Source organism: Schistocerca nitens, chromosome 4 (genome assembly GCF_023898315.1).
Source record: "Schistocerca nitens isolate TAMUIC-IGC-003100 chromosome 4, iqSchNite1.1, whole genome shotgun sequence".
NCBI lineage: Eukaryota > Metazoa > Arthropoda > Insecta > Orthoptera > Acrididae > Schistocerca > Schistocerca nitens.
In genome coordinates this window covers 333,616,360-333,637,758 of record NC_064617.1, presented here as the reverse complement: position 1 = coordinate 333,637,758, position 21,399 = coordinate 333,616,360, and the positions used below count along the sequence as shown (strand labels likewise).

General features: G+C 40.9%; 1 protein-coding gene across 1 annotated transcript in view; it reads right to left on the bottom strand.

The window, feature by feature from the left end:
- The window catches only part of LOC126252289 (uncharacterized), a 485,958-nt gene that overhangs the window by 457,229 nt on the left and 7,330 nt on the right, over nucleotides 1-21,399 (bottom strand). The gene's annotated exons all lie outside the window — the stretch shown is intronic.

Below are 21,399 nucleotides of genomic sequence, written 5' to 3'. Positions count from 1 at the left end.
CTGAAGAAAATCTGCGATTTTCATCATTGGTTCGTCCAGCAAGCGGAGATACCAGTTTCCACTGACAAATGCTGCAGTAAAGGGTTATGAGTCATAGAAGAAGGATCGAACATTAGAATCTAACGTCCCGCTAACATCAAGGTGAAGACAGACCGAGCACAAGCTAGTAATATTTCAAAGAGGGAAAAGGAAATCGGCTGTGCCCTTTCTAAGGTATTATGCCGGCACTTGCCTGAAATGATTTAGGGAAATGATTGAAAATCTAAATATGGAAGGCCGGACGAGAATCTGAACCGTCGTCCTCCCGAATGTGAGTCCACTTCACCATGTCTCTCTGTGTGTGCATCAAGTAGAAGTGTATTTTTAAGTGCCCGCGTCTCGTGGTCGTGCGGTAGCGTTCTCGCTTCCCACGCCCGGGTTCCCGGTTTCGATTCCCGGCGGGGTCAGGGATTTTCTCTGCCTCGTGATGGCTGGATGTTGTGTGACGTCCTTAGGTTAGTTAGGTTTAAGTAGTTCTCAGTTCTAGGGGACTGATGACCATAGATGTTAAGTCCCATAGTGCTCAGAGCCATTTGAACCATTTTTTTTATTTTTTTTATTTTTAAGTGTTCCGAGAAGAATCCCCCCGTCTCACGAAATGACCACTATGGAAAAATCAGAAAGTTGACCCTCTACGGCGGTTTTCCTACAATAGTTCTCCCCACACCCCATGTGTGAATAGAACAGGAAATAGGAAGCATCCTCCGTCACGCACCATAAGACGTAGATGGTGCTCAAATTGGGAAGAACAAAATCCGATGACCGTTCTGATGTAATTGTGGTCTTTAGACTGAAGACTGGTTTGATGGACCTAGTCCATCCTCCAAATATCACCTGAACCTGAAATTTAGTTTCCCGTTACAGCTGCTACCACCGACTCAGTTACCAAATGACTAGTTCTTGATGTTTGTCATATAAACTTTTGTTGTGTCATATAAACTTTTCCCTTCTTTTAGTCATCTTTTCTCTCAGACACAATTCGGTACCTCTTCATTAGCTGTTATCTTCAGCACTCTTTCCCAACATCAGCTTTCAAATATTTCCGCTCACTTCTTATATGTTGTTAAATCCAGCCTTGTCGTCAAATATGCGGTCTAGGAAGCCTGCCTTATCGGTTCTTAAGACAAACAGTTCAAACAAATCGTATTTATGAGTTTTATTACAAAATGAAATAGAGGCAATACTTCGCAGTTACACAGATGTGTCGCAAGCAAAGGGCGACATGCGGAATAATCAAGTTTCTTCACTATAGACAATCTCAAGTCTGTGTTACATAGATAGAACAAGCAAGTGATCAGAGACGACCCTTCTATCCAGCTTGCAAATCTTGAAGCTGCTATAGAACTGTCCGCGACGAGTCGGGCACGGCGTTTATGTCCTCTTCACATAGGGGTCGCTGGTGTCGCGTTGTCGTCCTGGAGAGGACTCTGTCAGCGTGTGATTGGCTGACGTCTTCTCATAGCCTTCTCTTCTCTCTTGTTCCCGACAGGCGTGCTGGTGCTTGACTTTACACCATAACAAATATTCTAGTTATCTTCTACATTTCAGATTCGTATAAGGCTAAACTCCACACAAATACTTTCCAAACTCTTAAATTTATATACTATGTTAACAAATTTCTGTTTTTCAGGTCATTTTTCTTGCCATTGCCACTCTTCGTTTTATATCCTCCTTACCACTACTCTCAAAGGGAGCTTACTACCCAAACGGACGGCTTGTCTAGTGCTTTCATTGTTTCATTTCCTAAATGAATTCCCTTTATCTTCACCTCACTTAATTCGAGTAACTCCAGTGCCCTTGTTTTACTGACGCCCGCCTTATAATCTATTTTAAAGACACTTTCATTCTGTTCGTCGTATCTTCCAAGACTTTTGCAGTGTTATGGTATCATAGGTAGCCTAAAAATAATTATTTCCTCTCTCTGTGTTCGTTTCTTTTAATGTTTGCATTATGCACAGATTCTGTGACATAGAGTAAAGTCCACAACCGCATCTCACTCCCTTCTCAGCTACTTCTTTCCTGTCATGTCCTTCGACTCTCGTAACTGCTGTCTGGTTTCTGTACAAGTTGTTGATGTGCTTTAGCCCTTTATATTTTATCGCTGATATCTTCAGAAATTCAGAGACTTCGTTGCATTCAACGATGTCAAGCGCGTTTTTACGTACAAAAATACTATAAACTCAGATTTGTGCTTCTTAAATTTATCTTTTACTTCAGTAGTGACTCACGCATTCTCATACTTCTCATAGATGAAAAATAAACTTCCTCCACTTCGGTTTCTACTCGTCCTTCCATTCTAATGTAGATAATTAGCGCTATTATTTTGTAACCATGACTTCCTGAACTATTGTTCCGTAATAATCACGCATATCAGTACCTGCCTTCTTTAGTATTGAGATTATCACATTATTTTTCAAATCTGAAGTATTTCTACTGTCTCATACAACTCGCATACCAGACGGAACAGTTTTGTCCTGGTAGGTTCTCACAAGGATCGTAATTATTATGAGTGAATGTCGTCTACTCCACTTTTCAGTTTTCACTTCTTTGCTTACTAATGATTTGTCATCGTAACTCTTTATGTTCATATAATTCCTTATTTTCTCCGAAAATTCATTTAATTGTCCTACATGTGGCATATATCTATCCTATAGTCACGCAATGCTTCTGCAGCTTTGCCTTCCTCTTCTAAACATTCATTTTCCCGTTTTGAACTTTCTATCTATCTCAATTCTGTATTCTCTGTTATCTACTTCATTTCCTCCATTTTTTATTTTCTTCTTTCGTTAGTTAAATTTAACATCTCTTGGTTTATTGAAGCATTTCGACCAGCCCTAGTTGTTTTGCCTAATTGTTCCTATACTGCCTTCACTATTTCGTCTCTCAAAGCCACTCATTGCACTTATTTTGAATGAAGAACAGTCTCTCGATCACTATCTATTTTACTAATGATTACCGATCTCGATATTCCCAGCAGTTCATGTTCAGATCCGGGGCTGCAAACTGTAGTTAATCAGCACTATGAATTTGTCACTCATTTCCCACTGATCGCTTCGAAACTCTCAACAACCTCTTCTTGTTTCAACTTATCCACATCTCATCGCTTTAATTTCCTAGGTTTCTCAACTTTCGTCAGCTTTAATCTACATTTCATAACAAATTATGGCCAGTTCACGTCTGTTCAAGAGATCTTTTGCAGTTTTAATCTGGTCCGCAATTATGTTTTACCATAACTTATCTATCTGAAACTTTACGGTGTTCCCAGAACATTTCCCAGTGCAGAATATACTTCCATGCTTTATAAACAAACCGTTAACAATAATTCATTTATGGTCAAAGCAGAATGCTACTAGACGACTTTCCATTTTATTTATTTCCGCATTCCATGTCCCCCTACTATTTAGCCTTCTCTTCCATTTCCTACTATTGACTTCTAGTTCCCCATTAGAATTAGATTACATCTCCGCTCTAACAGATCCAAGAAATTAACTGATGGAATCTTTGTAAAGCGTACCATAACAATAAATCGCTAGATGCGATGGAGGCTCTGTGATGGTTTGGTGCTATTCCTCCTGTTTTTGGTTCAAGCCCTCAGTTTTTGTGTATAGGGAAAAACACGTAAGGTAATTTTGAGCGTCGGCCGCTGTGACCGAGCGGTTCTAGGCGCTTCAGTCCGGAACGACGCTGCTGCTACGGTCGCAGGTTCGAATCCTGCCTCGGGCATGGATGTGTGTGAGGTCCTTAGGTTAGTTAGGTTTAAGTAGTTCTAAGTCTAGAGGACTGATGGCCTCAGACGTTAAGTTCCATAGTGTTTAGAGCCATTTGAACCATTTTTTTTTTATTTTGAGCAACAGAATACTTCCAGTACTGTGACAACAGTATAGCAGCGAACATTTTATGGACAAACGTGAGTCAAAAATACTTTTGTACATGAAGTAAGATCCAAGATATCCTGATTCCAAGAACATTATTTGGATTTATTACAGTGACCTTCCCAAAGGTCAACCTGAGTCACTAAAAACAACTTTACAACGTTGCTTACATATCAGAGCAGTGCCACCAGAAACCTAGTCGTAGCTATTCAACATGCTTCAGAACTAATAGAAAAAACATCTATCATCAGAGTATCTTATGTCATTAAGAGACGAGAAGATTAAAATGTGTAAAAGTAGCAAAATATCACGTTATTTTAACTGTTTTCGTTTGAAACGCAACGTACATCGAAAAATGAGTTTACGAAACCGGAATCAGGCTCTGTGTAAATGTGTTGCTGTGCACCGTGAAACTGTTTAATTCTATATGTAAATAAATATGAAGCATTTTACAGTAATCCGCGTGCAAATAAAGTGTGTCGCTTCGACGGAACTTCAGCCACCACAATACATTCTGCTCTCCTCCTTGTTCTTAGGCATTTGTCCCGCATCTTTCCTTGGTCATTAACGGATCTGGCACGGTTATTTAACAGTTGATCGGATGTCCTTCTTGTCGTCATCAATACGTTATGGACTGCTGATATTTATAACCACTTACTGCGTGTGAGTCACGAGTGGAGTTTGGACATACTGGAAGTGTTACTTCTAAGCTGTTTGAATAAAACATCATCTCGTTCAACAAACGTGACGATTCCCCTAAGTAAGACATCTGTCCTGGTGCTTATTTGCCAACTTGTTAATAGTTAGTGACACCCCCGTGTATCATAACGTAATTAGAAATATTTTGTTCCATCTATACTTCTGAGGTTGTTGTAGTGTAGTCTTGTGTTTTGTTGTCATGTCGACTTTCACGGCATTCCAACGAGGCCTCGTTTTATATACTATTCTCGTTTAAGTGATTATACGAGATCCTCGTCAAGGCCCTGACGGCAGGTGGGATGTCAACCGACCGCCGTGCCATACTCTGCCACGCGGCGTCGTGGGGAAGTGCTCAGCACTCTGCTCTCCCATCCGTTCTACCAACTTTCCAGATCTAAGAGTCGTTACTTCTCATTCAAGCAGCCCCTAAATGGGCATCACGAGCTGAGTACATTGCATGCCAATCCTCCCACTAAGGAAAAATCCAAGAAAAAGTCCTTAGCACTAGCGGGAATTGAACCTGGATCCTCCGCACGTCACATGACATCCGTTCAAGTTCGTTTGTTGATCCTTCCAGTCAGTTTTTTATTACAGAAGCCAACCAGATCTCTGACCGAACACGCTCAGCTAACGTGCCGGCTATATGCGGTAACTGTTTTCAACGTATCAGAGTGGTAGAAGGGAAGTCGAGACAAACAATTTGATACAGGATAAATGTGATCTATCAAGGTAAGAATCCACCTGAAATTGATCTGCCGAAGCCACATGCGCTACAGTACAAGAGAGATGCACGATATTTTCAATACTCTCTCACTATCTTAAGCTACCGGCATAAATCGGTCAGATTGTTGCAATATTTTATTTCATTATTTTCAGTAATTTAAACTTCAACGTCCGGGTAGTGAAACAAAAAAAGACTTTTGTAAATGTTATGCAAAAACTAATTACGTTTGCAATTTGATCTAAATTTACACCTTACAATCGCAGTAGTCTCGTAGTAAGAAGACCAGAGAAATAAACTATTGAATTGTTAATTTTACGCTAAATTCACAAAATTATGACGTAAAATCTACACAGACACCAACTGCACAACGTGTAACTGCAAGAACAAAGTGTGTTTGATCTTAACGGAAGATTTTAGCGAAAAAAGGAAATGAACTTCAGACGTTTACGACCTAGTAAGTCGGTTGCGTAAGAGAACGAGAGGATATTTGTAAGCCACCACAAGTGTCCTGTATCAATTTGTTCGTCTCGACTCCCCATGTACCACTCTGATACTTTGCAAACAGTTATCAGTTACACCCTGTTGAGTAACAAGAGTGTATCACAATTGTTAGCAGTAAAAGGTCTGCAACCAAGCCACTTCCTAGATAAGTGTGGATCTGTGGTTACGAGCTGCCATTGACTTCAGTACGAAATTGTCCTTGTTGGTACAGATGTACTTGAAATGTAAACTTTTAGCCGGCCTTGTGACCGAACGGTTCTAGGCACCTCAGTCCGGAACCGCGCTGCTGCAACGGTCGCAGGTTCTAATCCTGCCTCGGGCATGGATGTATGTGATGTCCTTAGGTTAGTTAGGTTTAAGTAGTTCTAAGTTCTAGCGGACTGATGACCTCAGATGTTCTGTCCCATAGTGACTAGAGTCATTTGAACCCTTTTTTTTAACTTTTCAAAGTCCCATCTAATGAGATTCACGGTTCACCTATGTCTTGCCTTAAGAAGAAATGCAAGACTGCTTCAGCACCATACATTGACAATTTACACTAGACGCGTACTAGATGAAAGTGTCCCACCTGTTGTCTGTTTGGAAGCAATATTGCACTCATCTCTGCAATGAGTTACGAATTCATTCAGACGCACACACATCATCGCGTACATCGTGGCAATACTGTCCCAGTTCTTCAAGAGTATCAGTGAGATGATCCCAGACAGAAAATAGCACAGGATGAAGGTAATGGGATCATAGCGGCCGATGAAAACGCCCTTCTTGACGTGTCCATCTACGACCGTCTAGGCACGTTAGATGTCTTACATCTGTTGCACAATGTGATGATGCCACATCACACATGCACCAGATTCTCTAATCGTAGGCCATTGATGTAGTTTGATCTGAAATAAATGGGAGGCTTAACCGAAAGGTTTGCATTTCAAATACATTAATTTGTACTAACCGGGATACCGAGCGAGGTGGCGCAGTGGTTAGCACACTGGACTCGCATTCGGGAGGACGACGGTTCAATCCCGTCTCCAGCCATCCTGATTTAGGCTTTCCGTGATTTCCCTAAATCGTTTCAGGCAAATGCCGGGATGGTTCCTTTGAAAGGGCACGGCCGATTTCCTTCCCAATCCTTCCCTAAACCGAGCTTGCGCTCCGTCTCTAATGACCTCGTTTCGACGGGACGTTAAACACTAACCACCACCACTAACCGGGATAATACACTGATAGAAAAAAATCACAACACCAAAAAGGACTTGTGTGACATTACTGAATGTTGGCAGCACTTTTTCTACTTCTGAAAGATGATATCTATTCACATATTGCGACAGTCGCATAACAGTGGCGCCAGTATGAGGATGAAAATCAGGTTTGCTTTAAATACGCGCTGTAACAGACGCGAACGTTAGTTATCTTTGAGACTGGATGTGGTGACTTGATGCTAGTCAAGAATGCCTTTAAGGCGACATTATTAATATCTCACAGAGTCTGAACGAGGTCCAATAGGGTAATCAAAAGCTAGACGTTCCTTCTGCGATGCTGCAGAAAGACTTGGCAGGAATGCAGCCATTATACATGATTGCTGGCAGCAGTGGACAGAGAACGTACATCTACATCTACATCTACATGATTACTCTGCAATTCACATTTAAGTGCTTGGCAGAGAGTTCATCGAACAGCCCGCATCTCGTGGTCGTGCGGTAGCGTTCTCGCTTCCCACGCCCGGGTTCCCGGGTTCGATTCCCGGCGGGGTCAGGGATTTTCTCTGCCTCGTGATGGCTGGGTGTTGTGTGCTGTCCTTAGGTTGGTTAGGTTTAAGTAGTTCTAAGTTCTAGGGGACTTATGACCACAGCAGTTGAGTCCCATAGTGCTCAGAGCCATTTGAACCATTTTTAGTTCATCGAACCACAATCATATTATCTTCCTACCATTCCACTCCCGAACAGCGCGCTGCAAAAACGAACACCTAAACCTTTCTGTACGAGCTCTGATTTCTCTTATTTTATTTTGAAGATCATTCCTACCTATGTAGGTTGGGCTCAACAAAATATTTTCGCATTCGGAAGAGAAAGTTGGTGACTGAAATTTCGTAAATAGATCTCGCCGCGACGAAAAACGTCTTTCCTGTAATGACTTCCATCCCAATTCGCGTATCATATCTGCCACACTCTCTCCCCTATTACGTGATAATACAAAACGAGCTGCCCTTTTTTGCACCCTTTCGATGTCCTCCGTCAATCCCACCTGGTAAGGATCCCACACCGCGCAGCATTATTCTAACAGAGGACGAACGAGTGTAGTGTCAGCTGTCTCTTTAGTGGACTTGTTGCATCTTCTAAGTGTCCTGCCAATGAAACGCAACCTTTGGCTCGCCTTCCCCACAATATTATCTATGTGGTCTTTCCAACTGAAGTTGTTCGTCATTTTTACACCCAGGTACTTAGTCGAATTGACAGCCTTGAGAATTGTACTATTTATAGAGTAATCGAATTCCAACGGATTTCTTTTGGAACTCATGTGGATCACCTCACACTTTTCGTTATTTAGCGTCAACTGCCACCTGCCACACCATACAGCAATCTTTTCTAAATCGCTTTGCAACTGATACTGGTCTTCGGATTACCTTACTAGACGGTAAATTACAGCATCATCTGCGAACAACCTAAGAGAACTGCTCAGATTGTCACCCAGGTCATTTATATAGATCAGGAACAGCAGAGGTCCCAGGACGCTTCCCTGGGGAACACCTGATATCACTTCAGTTTTACTCGATGATTTGCCCTATATTACTACGAACTGCGACCTTCCTTACAGAAAATCACGAATCCAGTCGCACAACTGAGACGATACTCCATAGGCCCGCAGCTTGATTAGAAGTCGCTTGTGAGGAACGGTGTCAAAAGCTTTCCGGAAATCTAGAAATACGGAATCAACTTGAGATACCCTGTCCATAGCGGTCATTACTTCGTGCGAATAAAGAGCTAGCTGCGTTGCACAAGAACGATGTTTTCTGAAGCCATGCTGATTACGTATCAATAGAACGTTCCCTTCGAGGTGATTCATAATGTTTGAATGCAGTATATGCTCCAAAACCCTACTGCAAACCGACGTCAATGATATAGGTCTGCAGTCCATGTACGGTCACAAGAAGACCAGGCTCCGGACGGTCACGTGACACTATCACGATGGAAGACCATAGTGTTCGGGATCTGGCTCTGGGGCATGGTACTGCAACTGCTGTAAGCAGTTTAAGAAGAATTTCGCACCACAGGGACACATCAAACTGTTATAAATCGTTTACATCAAGGACAGCTTCGAGTTCGAGACCCTGTAGCTTGCGTTTGTGAGGTAACGGGCGAGTTGTGGCGCCCTGGAAATATTCTAAGTTCGGAGTTGGCGGGGCCGCACGGGCCGCTCGGCAAGCCGAAGCCTGGCAGCAAACACGTGGTGCGAACGTTAGCCGGGGTCCAGGAACCGTGTGGCTGGGAATTCCATGGTGACACTGTGTCGATGATAAAGACTTGTATGCCGAGAGTGTCAAAGATGGCGGACTTTGTGAAACCATCATCGCAGACATTTCACTGTTCGTATAGAAATTAATAGTATTCAGACGAATCATGATACCTCAAAAAGAAACATATACATTACCATTATTTGCACGATGATTCCGATGGTGTAATGAGATTTTCAATATCTTTATTAGTTTAAAGTTCAGTATGTGGTGATAAATCATACAAGTAACACACAGCAACGAATTTACAAAATCTAATCGGTTCATCCGATTTTGTCGATCGACGTGTCTTTAGACAGCTATTAGTGTAAATCTAAATTGGTATAAATTACAGGCATGTAGCTTGAATAGTACACGAGTTATTTGAGGTCAAAGTGATCGATTACTATTGATCGCATCAGGCCGCAAGTACTCCACAGTTACACTAAAAAACGGTAGCAGCATGCTTATAAATATATTTGTTCATCTATGTCTTTGTTTATAACCGATATATACTATTCATGAAGAAATTGGTTAAATATTTACTGTGGTTTAGAAAGCACAGAGGCATTAGGTTACTGACCTACTTTTGTTTCTGTTCCTTTGATATATGGTTATTTGATTTCATTATCTATTTAATAATGTGTGTTAGAGCGCGTTTATGGTCCAGCGATAGGAATAGTTATTTAATTTCAAGTTATTTAAATGTAAATCCAGTATTTCGAAAGTGTTTTAATATGTGATTGTCCGTTGGCTTGGAGACAGGGCGCGAGTGCTCTAGCCAATCACAGCGCTTGTGAATGGGGAGACGGGATGGAAGTGGGAGAACAGTACAAGAGAGGACAGAAGAGTTCTGGATGGCATGGCCGGAGTGGCCAAGCGGTTCTAGGCGCTACAGTCTGGAACCGCGTGAGCGCTACGGTCGCAGGTTCGAATCCTGCCTCGGGCATGGATGTGTGTGATGTCCTTAGGTTAGTTAGGTTTAAGTAGTTCTAAGTTCTAGGGGACTGATGACCTCAGAAGTTAAGTCCCATAGTTAAGCCATCTGAACCAGCCATCTGGATGGCATGGCACAGGACACGGGAGAGTGCAGGTTAGTACGGCGTAATGGACGCCCAGTCGTGAGAGAGACATGGAGAGTGTGAAGCAGTTTGCGTGTGGTCGTGTGTGATAGAAGCACTTTGGAGTGCCGACTTGTGCACTTGTGAGATTTTGGTGGTTTCTACAGTGAAGACGTAGTATGCACTTGGAAGTGAATCTCTCGCGAGCTATGTTGTTGCTCATAACTGATTACGTGAAGTAGGAATCGATTGTTTCCGTGTTATTCAACTTATGTTTTATTTAATTGCTGTGACCGAGCGGTTCTAGGCGCTTCAGCCTGGAACCGCGCGACCGCTACGGTCGCAGGTTCGACTCCTGTCTCGGGCATGTATGTGTGTAATGTCCTTAGGTTAGTTAGGTTTAAGTAGTTCTAAGTCTAGGGGACTGATGACCTCAGATGTTAAGTCCCATAGTGCTCAGAGCCATTTGAACCATTTGATTTATTTAATTGCTGGACCATCGACACCTATAAGTGTTTGCAGAAATATACCGCATTCTCAAAAGTACTTCCACTATCGTACTGATCATTTAAAGTAGTTAAGGTAGTACACACAGATTTTATTTAATTGCAGAATTTCGACGTTACATTCGCGATTGCCGAGTGACACGAACCTTCGACCGTTCGATTCATGTGTATATTCATATTGTATATGTAGACTCAGCAGTATTTGGCTTGAAGTGCGGCAACTACGTATCCCAGCCCCTAGACAACGAAACCAGCCAAAACTTTTAATATCTCAACTCTGAGTCAGAGGGTACGTAGTTGATGGCCGCCACACATCATCATTTCATCTTATTTGAAAGCCCGCACGTTCCACTGAACCCAAACCACAGTCATTTGAGACTTCAATGGTGTCAAGCAAGAATTCATTGGAGGGTAGCGTGAATGTCTGTTATGTTTTCTGATGAAAGCTGTTTCTGTCTAGGCGTAAGTGATGGCCGTGTGTTGGTTAGAAGCAGGCCAGTTGAAGTCCTGCAACCAACTTGTCTGCGTACTAGACGCATTTGACCAACACCTAGAGTTATCGTCTGGGGTGCGATTTCGTATAACAGTAGGACCACTCTCGTGGTTATCCCACGCACCCTGACTGCAAGTTTGTACGTTAATCTAGTAATTCGACCTGTTGTGCTGCCATTGATGAACAGAATATCGTTGTTGCAATCAAACATGGTCAAAAGAGTGTCACTAGATATGCCTCCAATCGAGCACATAAGGGACATCATCGGACGACAACTCCAGCGTCATCCACAACCTGCTTTAAATGTCCCTCTATTGACAGAGCAAGTGCGTGAGGCATGCAACTCAATTCCACAAACTGACATCCGTCATCGGCACAACACAATGTGTCCATGTTTGCATGCTTGCATTCAACATTCTAGTGGTTACACCTGTTACGAATGTACCAGCATTTCGCATTTGCAGTGGCTTATCTCCCCCATACATTAACTTGCGATGTTAATCACTTGAATGTGTTACCTATACAAATATATTTCCGATATTTCATTACTCTACAGTAATTATTTTTTGGTATCGCGATTTTTTTCCGTCAGTGTACTTGGTACTGAAGTCAGGTGAAGCTGGTAACTACACATTCGAATCTTCCTCAAAACGGCTGGTTTGCGGAACCATGTTTGCTAGAATATTTTTACTTCTGTTATCGTAGACCATGTCATATTGCCGGCCGCGGTGGTCTCGCGGTTCTAGGCGCGCAGTCCGGAACCGTGCGACTGCTACGGTCGCAGGTTCGAATCCTGCCTCGGGCATGGATGTGTGTGATGTCCTTAGGTTAGTTAGGTTTAAGTAGTTCTAAGTTCTAGGGGACTGATGACCACAGCAGTTGAGTCCCATAGTGCTCAGAGCCATTTTTGAACCATGTCATATTTCCCCTTTAAGCAAGATTCATTGGAGAGTGGTTAAACTTTTGGATTGCAGAGCGTTCAACAACCGCAACAACAGTGCAAAATTTATATGAGAATGGTCAATGTATTTTTACTCGGTTAGGTCTTCGCAGATCGCAGAAACAGTCGTATCGCTGAATTTGTCTCATAGAGGTCTGGTATTCTGGCGGAAAAAATAGCTCCGTTCTGTTTAAAAAAGAAGTAGATATCTGTACCTCGGTTATTAATGAACCACAATGCTGTTTTATGAACTGTTCATTCTGGAAATAATGGTATTTAAATGGACAAAAATAATTTTGGGTACAAAAATTAGGCGCCTCACAAGATATATGAGCTGCAAGTGGGCTAAACCCATGAAGAGACTTCGACGATGAACAGGTCGTTCGGCGCCGGGGAACGAACAACTCGGAAATGGCGAAGCTAGTCAGCTGTTCGCGTGCGCTATCTTGAGAATCTATGCTCAGTGGTTGAAGTACGATAAAATCACGAGTTGATGATAAGGTGTTGGTCGAGCAGGCAAACGAGGATAGGCGGCATCTGTGGCTGATTGACAATAGTGTATATCCAGGTGCAGGCACAACTGTTTCGGAGCAGACCGTAGAAGCGCACATTGTAGTATAAGATGCTTCGTAGCAGAAAACCTCTACGCCTTCCCATGTATGTCCGACGACACCATCAAAATTGGGCCGTGAATCAATAGAAACGCTTGGGCTGGCCAGATGAATCGCGTTTCTTGGTACACCAGCTCGATGGTCCCATCTGGATGCGTCGTCATCCAGGCGAGCGGCTGTTTGAAACATGGACTGCACCACGGACGCAGCCTATTGGGGCAGTATTGCGCTTTTGGGGTATTAACCTTATCTTTCCTGGGACATGTGGTAATAATCGAAGGTGCCATGACAGCTGACTATTACAAAAAGAATGACCCGATTTTAAATAGAATTATTTATTAGGAAGAAATGCTTAACACCAACAAATTGCATACTAAATTACTCAGAATAGACAGAAGTTTATAAAAATCCATCACAAATGTTCACTATGTCCTCCATTGGCTGTACGGACGACATCTAGCTGATAGCCGAATTCATCCCGAACTAAGCGTAAGGTGTCTTCTGTCACTGAAGCAACAGAAGCTGGTATTCTGGTTTTTAGTTCATCAATGTCACAAGGTAAGGGAAGAACGTAAACACATTTTTAACATATCCCCACAGGAAGAAATAACATGGTGTTAAGTCAGGGGACCTAGGAGGCCAAGAGTGTAAAGCCTGGTCTTGCGATCCTGTACGCCTTATCCAACTTTGAGGCGCGCTGGCATTGAGGAAACTGGGCACATTGTTATGCCAGTGCGGTGGTACTCCATCTTGCTGATTGATAAAATTGTCAGATTAAAGTTGTGGGAATAACCAGTTCCGTAGCATTGCAAGATATGATTGTCCTTTTACGGTTTCTTCCTCAAAAAAAGTAGGGTCCATAAACCTTGCTTTGCGAAACAGCACAAAAAACATTCACTTTTGGTGAATCACGTACGTGTTCAGTTGTTTCATGAGGATTTTCGAGCCCCCATATATGCGCATTATGACGGTGAACCTTACCGCTAATAAGGAAAGTTGCCTCATCGCTGAAATATTAACCGTGACATAAGTGTCATCTTCCACGTCCACCAGAATAGTATTGCTAAAGCCCACTCGCTTCACTTTGCCAGTATCTCGAAGAGTTTATACCAGTTGTAATCGGTATGGTTTGAGGGCTAAACGACGCCGTAACACACGCCCCAGTGTCATGTGGGGTAACGCAAGTTCTCGGCTAGCACAACGCGTAGATTTGCGGGGGGCTCCGCTCAAATGCTCGTCGGATTTGTTCCACTGTTCAGGAACACGTGGCCTGCCAGGACTTTTGCCTTTACAAGGCGCCTGTTTCTTCAAACTGTTTATACCGCCGTCGAATGTTCTTTGGTGATGGTGGTTTAGCACGAAATCGAATATGAAACGCCCATTGAACTGCCATCACTGACTGAGTACGACTAAATTCAATAATACAATAGGCCTTCTGTTGCGCGGACGCCATATCGCGCAAGACTGGCTGCACGCAGTGTTGCCAACTCTAAAAAACCCGAGTCGCTAGATTCAATATCAAAAGTCGCTAGAAAGTCGCTAAAACTGATTTTACTAGGGGTGTACTGAAAATTTAGTGCTGTGAATGGTGCAATAAGTCTTTTGGGGGGGGGGGATAAAATATTAATAAAAATTGTCTCATACGTAATTGCTATATTGTCTTAATTAAATGATGTATCACTTGCAACAACATACATATAAAATACGCTAACGTTTAATTAAACATGTTATCATAATTGACGCAACACATAAATTGTTGTTTCAATCACAGTGTCAAATATACTAGAAATATACAACTATATTTGTAACAAAAGAAAGCAAGAACTCAAATTAGGTTACAAAATATATATATATATATATATATATATATATATACATATATATATACCGGTATGTGAGCTATTCATCGTCGTCACTCAGAAGATCGAATAACTCTTCTGTTTCATGCTCTGACAGAACTGTAATTGATGTAGAGGGTTGAACGTCGCTCAGAAGATGATGTTGCAGTTCGACTGGTTTTGTCGCAAAAGAGAAACTTTTGTTCGTTCCAATAAGCTCCAATACGTCTGACGGTATGTCAAAAGATGCACAATCTTTATTTTGTTTCTTCAGCAGGTCTGTCAATATGATCAAGGCATTCATTGTCTTTAACGATAATCTGTTACGTTTAGTTTTTATAATGTTCATAGAACTGAATATTCTTTCCACTTCTGCATTTGAATGCGATAGGCATAGAACAGTCATTGCTAGCTGTGAAATCAAAGAAAAAGGATTCTCCGCTGCGGCATTTTTATACTGCACAACCTCACTCCAAAATCAAACAGTGTTAGTGGTGTTATTCCACCTAATGAAGTTGATATTATGCCATTCTTGCAGCATACCGTCTATGAAATCGTCACTAAAACCCAATTCTTTGGCTACATCCGCTACAGCATTATTTTTATTCACTTTTAGTGTTTCTTCAACATTCAGAATTGACATTTTTTTCAAGGTCGTAATGTTACTTGGCAGTCTTTGTTGAATTTCTTTTACGAGCTTCAGACTAAACTGAATGCATCTCTTCTTCAAATAAACTTTATTTTCTTCAGACAAACTTGACTCAGACAACTTCTGTTCAAACATAAAGCCAAGGTTCGGATTTGCGTACATGCATTCGCTTGGAACTGGTGTTGTCAACAAATCAACAGTTGGAAAAACTATGTTTTGTCCGAGTGACTGCATGAGAAATACAAGTGTATCTAGTAATTTAGTGGGGTCATTGTCTTCTCCTTCAAAAGCTTTTATTGCTATTTGTACGTCTTTTAAAGCATGTTTAAGGTAAAATATGTAAAGATGATTTGAGTCCTCACAATACATCTTGTACAAAAGATCGGCAGTGTAACAATTGTCTTGAACCATGGCAAGTGAAAAATGTAGTTCTTCCCACTGCTCCAGAATTCATCGTATTGCTGGTTCAATTGAAAGCCAACGTGTTGCACAGACCTTCAAAATTTTTAGTGGCTGTTTCCCACAATTTATTGTCTCATTAACCTTTTTATATTCCTCTTGTCTTTTGGGTGAAATGGAGAACGAATTGTAGGTTTCCCGTACAATAAACTCTATGTTCCTAGATATGGTATTCACTGAGGCGTGCGAAACTGCAAGCTGAAGAGAGTGAGAAATGCAACGGATCAATACCAAATGCTTCAAACCATATTCTCTCTTGAGTTGTTCGAAAAGCCCATTGTTTATTCCAACCATTGCAGAAGCATTATCTGTGCCAATTCTTACCATATTAGCGAATGGACGTTTGAGATCTTTCAAAGAATTTACAAGAACAGCAGCCAGATTTCTTGTATCTGCAGTTTCTACTACAGCGAGTTTGAGAAATGCTGATCTAATGGTTTGGTTGTTTACACTATGGTACCGTATAACGATACCTAGCATTTTAGATATTGTTACATCTGTGGATTCATCTATTAGTACACTGTATTTTTGGTTACTTATATTTTCAACCAATGATTGTGTAATATATGGAGCCAAAACTTCAGTTATAATGTTAGTGCACTTTGTACGATGTAATTGCATGTTTTTAGCGCCCTCATCACCGGAAAACACCTTCTTGCACAATATTCCTTAATGATCTACAGCTAAAATAGGACAATGTTCAGCAATAAATAGAGAATGGGCGCCTTCCGCTCTGCTTGCTATTCTAACTGTAGTTTTCGGAACAATTTTCACAGGTAAGGTGGTTTGTGTTTTCTTTAAATCAATTTTTTGTTTATGCTTAGTAGTTTTCGAATGCTTTCTAATATCATACAATTTAGCATAAAACGCCGTTGCACATAGTTGACATCTTGCCTTGGATAAGTCTCCAAAGATTGGTTTCAGTCACCCATTGAATTCAGGTTCTGCTTCCCACGCATCCCGATATTTTTGAGCGTACTGCTTCTTCTTCTGCGGTAAATCCATTATGTAAGCCACCACAACATAAGTTTCACCAGTTTATAATCACTGAAAATACATTAAAACTCAGGCAAACTAGAGGTCATGAAACAATCTACTCACTCGGTAACTTTATATCAGTCCTATTGTTCATTGTTTAAAACGTAATAATGTCTGAGGTACTCCCACTGAATTGTTCTTGCGTTACCACTGTCCATGTGGTAATAATTTGACTGCGAGTTAACATTTCGAAAAATTAGAGGTTGCTGAACAGAAATGTATTTTATTATACTTAATATTACGTATGTTTTTTGTCAATTCGAAAAATAAAGGGAGTTGAAAAGTTGAAGAATTATAGATCGATATGCTGTCGACGATAACAGGCTAGTGGGTAATGAGTAATGAATTGTTCTATAGTCAAGGTTTACTTACTCTGTAGACAATTCCCACATTCAGGTTTACTAAATGCTGAACAATACTACATGATCTGCTAAGAACTTAATTTAACTTAGTAAATCTAGAACAAAGTCAGTGTAGTACCCATTCTATAGTTAAAATCTTAGTTTTGTTAATGAAAATACTGGCCTAAAATAGTTTTGATTTGTACTTCAAAAGTCGTCAGTACTCCAAAAGTCGCCAGATAAGTCGCCAAATAATTTTTCCCGCTAAAAAAAATTTTTTGGCGCTAAGACGAAGGCAAAAGTCGCCATTTCTAGCGACAAAGTCGCTAAATTGGCAACACTGGCTGCACACTCCAGATCAGCGCTCGTAGCGACATCTAGCGGAGTTTTTCTGAAAATCTAGACCATGCCGCTTACATCTAGCGCTGTTTCAGTTACCTAGTGACATTTGTCTCAATATTATTAGAAGTTAAAATCGGGTCCTTCTTTTTGGGACACCCTGTATTATTTTGCACCATGTGCATCTCTTCCTGCTTGATATCTTCCCCGATGGTGATCTTACAGCTGGATAATTGTCCGTGTCACAAGGTCAGAATCGTGCTACATAGTCTGAGGATCACTGAATTCGCGTGATCTGGACCTGATGGAAAACATCTGGGACGCTGTAGGACGCCAGCTGCGTGTGCAGAAACCACCAGCGCGTGATTTACGTTAACTGCTGGACCTGTGCTGAACATCTGGTGACACATACCTCAGCAAACCTTAGAGTGACATGTCAAATCTACGTCACGCACAACCTCTGCCGAACTGGATTTCAAAGGTGAGCCAACACACTATTAATCAGGTGCTCATATTGTTTTGGCTCATCAGTGTGCAGCGATCATTGTATCACTATACTAGTCTTTGCAAGAGCTTCCAAATGCCGCTAAAAACAGTATATCCATTCAAAACTCCATACCTGCGTCAATATCTGAGTTTGTACAAGATTAAGTACATTAAGCATGTAATATATACAGTATGTCCCATTTACCTTGTCCAACCCAAATAACTATTAATCCACAAACAACATTTTTAAAAATATATCAGGCAAATATTCAGCAACCAATGGGACCTTAAAGAGGGACGTTCATGAAAAACACATACTATTTAAAAGATGCACCAAATCCACAAGTTTGAAGATAAGGCAATAAATTTTGTACCATGCTTTACATTAAACTACCATATTCACTTTTAAGTTCCTTTCATTACATATATTTAACTTTTTATGGAATTAACATTTTATTTCCAAAACTAATATATGTATCTTTTTTCATAAACTATTCAAGCGATTGCTACAAATTTTCTCTGTTCAATCTCTTTGCAAATGGTAAGCTTCTCCCATGAGGTTTTTGTGAATAATCGAATAGGAAAATTTTAATAATTTTTAATTATAATTCTGTAAGTATACTATAAAAGTCATGTGAAAGTCCAAGCACTTTTTCCCCACATATCAGCTTACACTCAGAATTTCAAAATTTACTCTTAGAAAACATTTATTTTGTTTGCAGAAATAAGTGTACAAATTTCATAGTTGTAGTCTTCATAGATACTGAGAAAAAGGTACATAAACTTAAAAAAAATTCAGAAAATGAAATTTAAAGTTGAACGTAACGTGTTTTAATGCCATCCCTTCAGGAGGCCCCAGATTTGTACTCGGGTTCTCTTTTCTTTCAAGGCTTCTCTTCTGGTTTCTTGTGTTCTACCTTCTTTCCCTTACTGACTTTAAAGCACTGTACATCTATTTTTCTCAAGATGTTTTGAGTGAAATTTCCTATCTTTAAACCTGTTCTCCCTAATATCTTCATCCTCCCTAACTTTCCATCATTAAATACAATAACTGCATCATAAGCTGCAATTCTGACAACTGTAGCAGAAAATTTCTTTTTAAGACACCGTTTCTATATCAGAGAATTTAGAAGCTCATTTGGTTCTAGGTTTTGGCATGAACATACATTTTTAGAAGTTCAGGATCTGCCAGAAACCTGTAAGTGGGCTTGATAACGTCCAGGATACAATTTGGAAGCCTCTCCTTGTGAATGAAGGGCTGTTATTGCTCTGAGCCTGTAGATATTTACACCAGCTAATGTGGCACAGATGATGAACGGGATGTTTATCTGGTGACATCATGTGGAAATATATAGCCCACACTGCACTTTCCTTGTCATTTACACTAGATAGGTTCTGTCTGATAGCCTTTCCATAATACAATTGAAGAGCGTCTATCATCTTCTTTGAGAGTCTGTTGCGTGCACCAATGCCCTTTTCTCCTTCCAACTTCTTGCCCTTCATATCACAGACAAGAGTCACAGATGATCTATTAACACCAAAGAGTATATATCACAGCCTTCTAGATGGGTCCCGGAATCGTTGTTCACAGAGCTAGTATTGAAGTGTTGCTGCAAGAAGTGGATGTGGCAGGAAGGTCGCGTCATATATTAAATTATTTTTCAAGCGATTTCATCATTGAAACTTTAGGAATAAAGAAGGTTTCACCATGAATTTTCACAAATACAAAATAAACTGAAAATTCACATTTTCAGCCATGTTTCATGAACGTCCCCCCACAACTGGCATGATCGCCTTTGTTGTAGTTTTGTTCGCTGAGAAGATATGCGTAGCAGCACTTTTTTTAAGCAATACTCTACACTTTTTATCCGGTAATTCACCTCCTCTCCTAAAAATATGTTCAAAAACTCATCAAAGTGTACCACTCGCGTAAACTTCACGTTACTACAAACCAGAGACGTTACTGACTCTTACGCAATCATTTATTGCAGGTGTCCAGGATATTGCCACAGGCCGAATTGCTGGGGTTGACAATAGACAAATAAAAACATAAGCAAAACGTTCACTGGTCATTCCGTCAACTGTTTTCAGTTGAAAATCTGCCTAAGTACAATGTACATCAACGAAAAGCATATACATGTTGAATGTAAGCCTAATGCTACTGAGGCAGAGAAATTCTACAAGAACCCACATTTCCGGCGGTTGTCTCCTAGTCTTGTTGTGATGCTTCAGGAAACGAGAAGTTTCAACCCAAGGCAACACAATCATAAGACGAAGCTGCCAGAGTTACTGTCATCGGTCGTGTCGCAATGAATCCACAACTAAGCATACGACAGCTTGAACAGGGGATTCGTATTTCTAAAATCATTGCACACGATGAATGTGAGACATCAAAACAGAAATTGCCATCGTGTTCTTATTTATGCTACAGGTACAGGCAGTACAGTGCTCTGGTACTTTTGAACAATATGTTACAAGTATTTGCAGTCAAGGTAGCCCCTGATTAAAAACTGCCTTATCATCATTTTCCTTTTGTTGTGGATGAATGTAAGCCTAATGCTACTGAGGCAGAGAAACTCTAAAGGAACCACATTCTCGACGGTTGTTTCCTTGTGTTGTTGTGGTATTTTAGATAACGGGTAGTTTCAACCCAAGACAATATAATCATAGCACAACTCGCACAAACGAAGCCCACAAAATTATTATCTTCGGTTCTGTTGCAATGAATGCACACGTCAGCATACGAAAGCTTGAACAGGCGATTCGCATTCCTAAAATCAGTGTACTTCGCACTGTAACACGTCATGATTTCCATCCTTATAATGTACACATACATCAAGAATTTATTGGGAATGATTTCCAGTATCGTGTACAGCTTTGTCAGTGGGCACAGCAGCAAGTTCCCTTCAACCAGAACTACTTCTCCGATGAATGTTCCTTCTCGAATAAAGGGCAGGCAAAGAAAAAGAATATGCCTTATTGGTTCCAGCCAAAACCCATGATGTCTTGCGGCTGGAACATCATCCGCAGTGGAGAGTTTGTGTCTGGTGTGGTATGCTTGGTACTACAATTATTGGCCCTTATTTCATCAATTTTAACCTAAATGCAAGGGCACATGGTATCTTTCGCGCATAAATTCATACTCGTCTTCTGGGTGAAGTTCTACTAAGATTCAGAATGATTATGTGGTAGCAAGTCGATGGATTCCCAGAAAAAATGCTTTGCATACACGTCATGGTCTGAACGGAAGATATGTTGCCAGATTGATAGAGAGTGGAGGGATAGTGAACTGGCATGCTCGATCCCCTGACACGTGGAATTC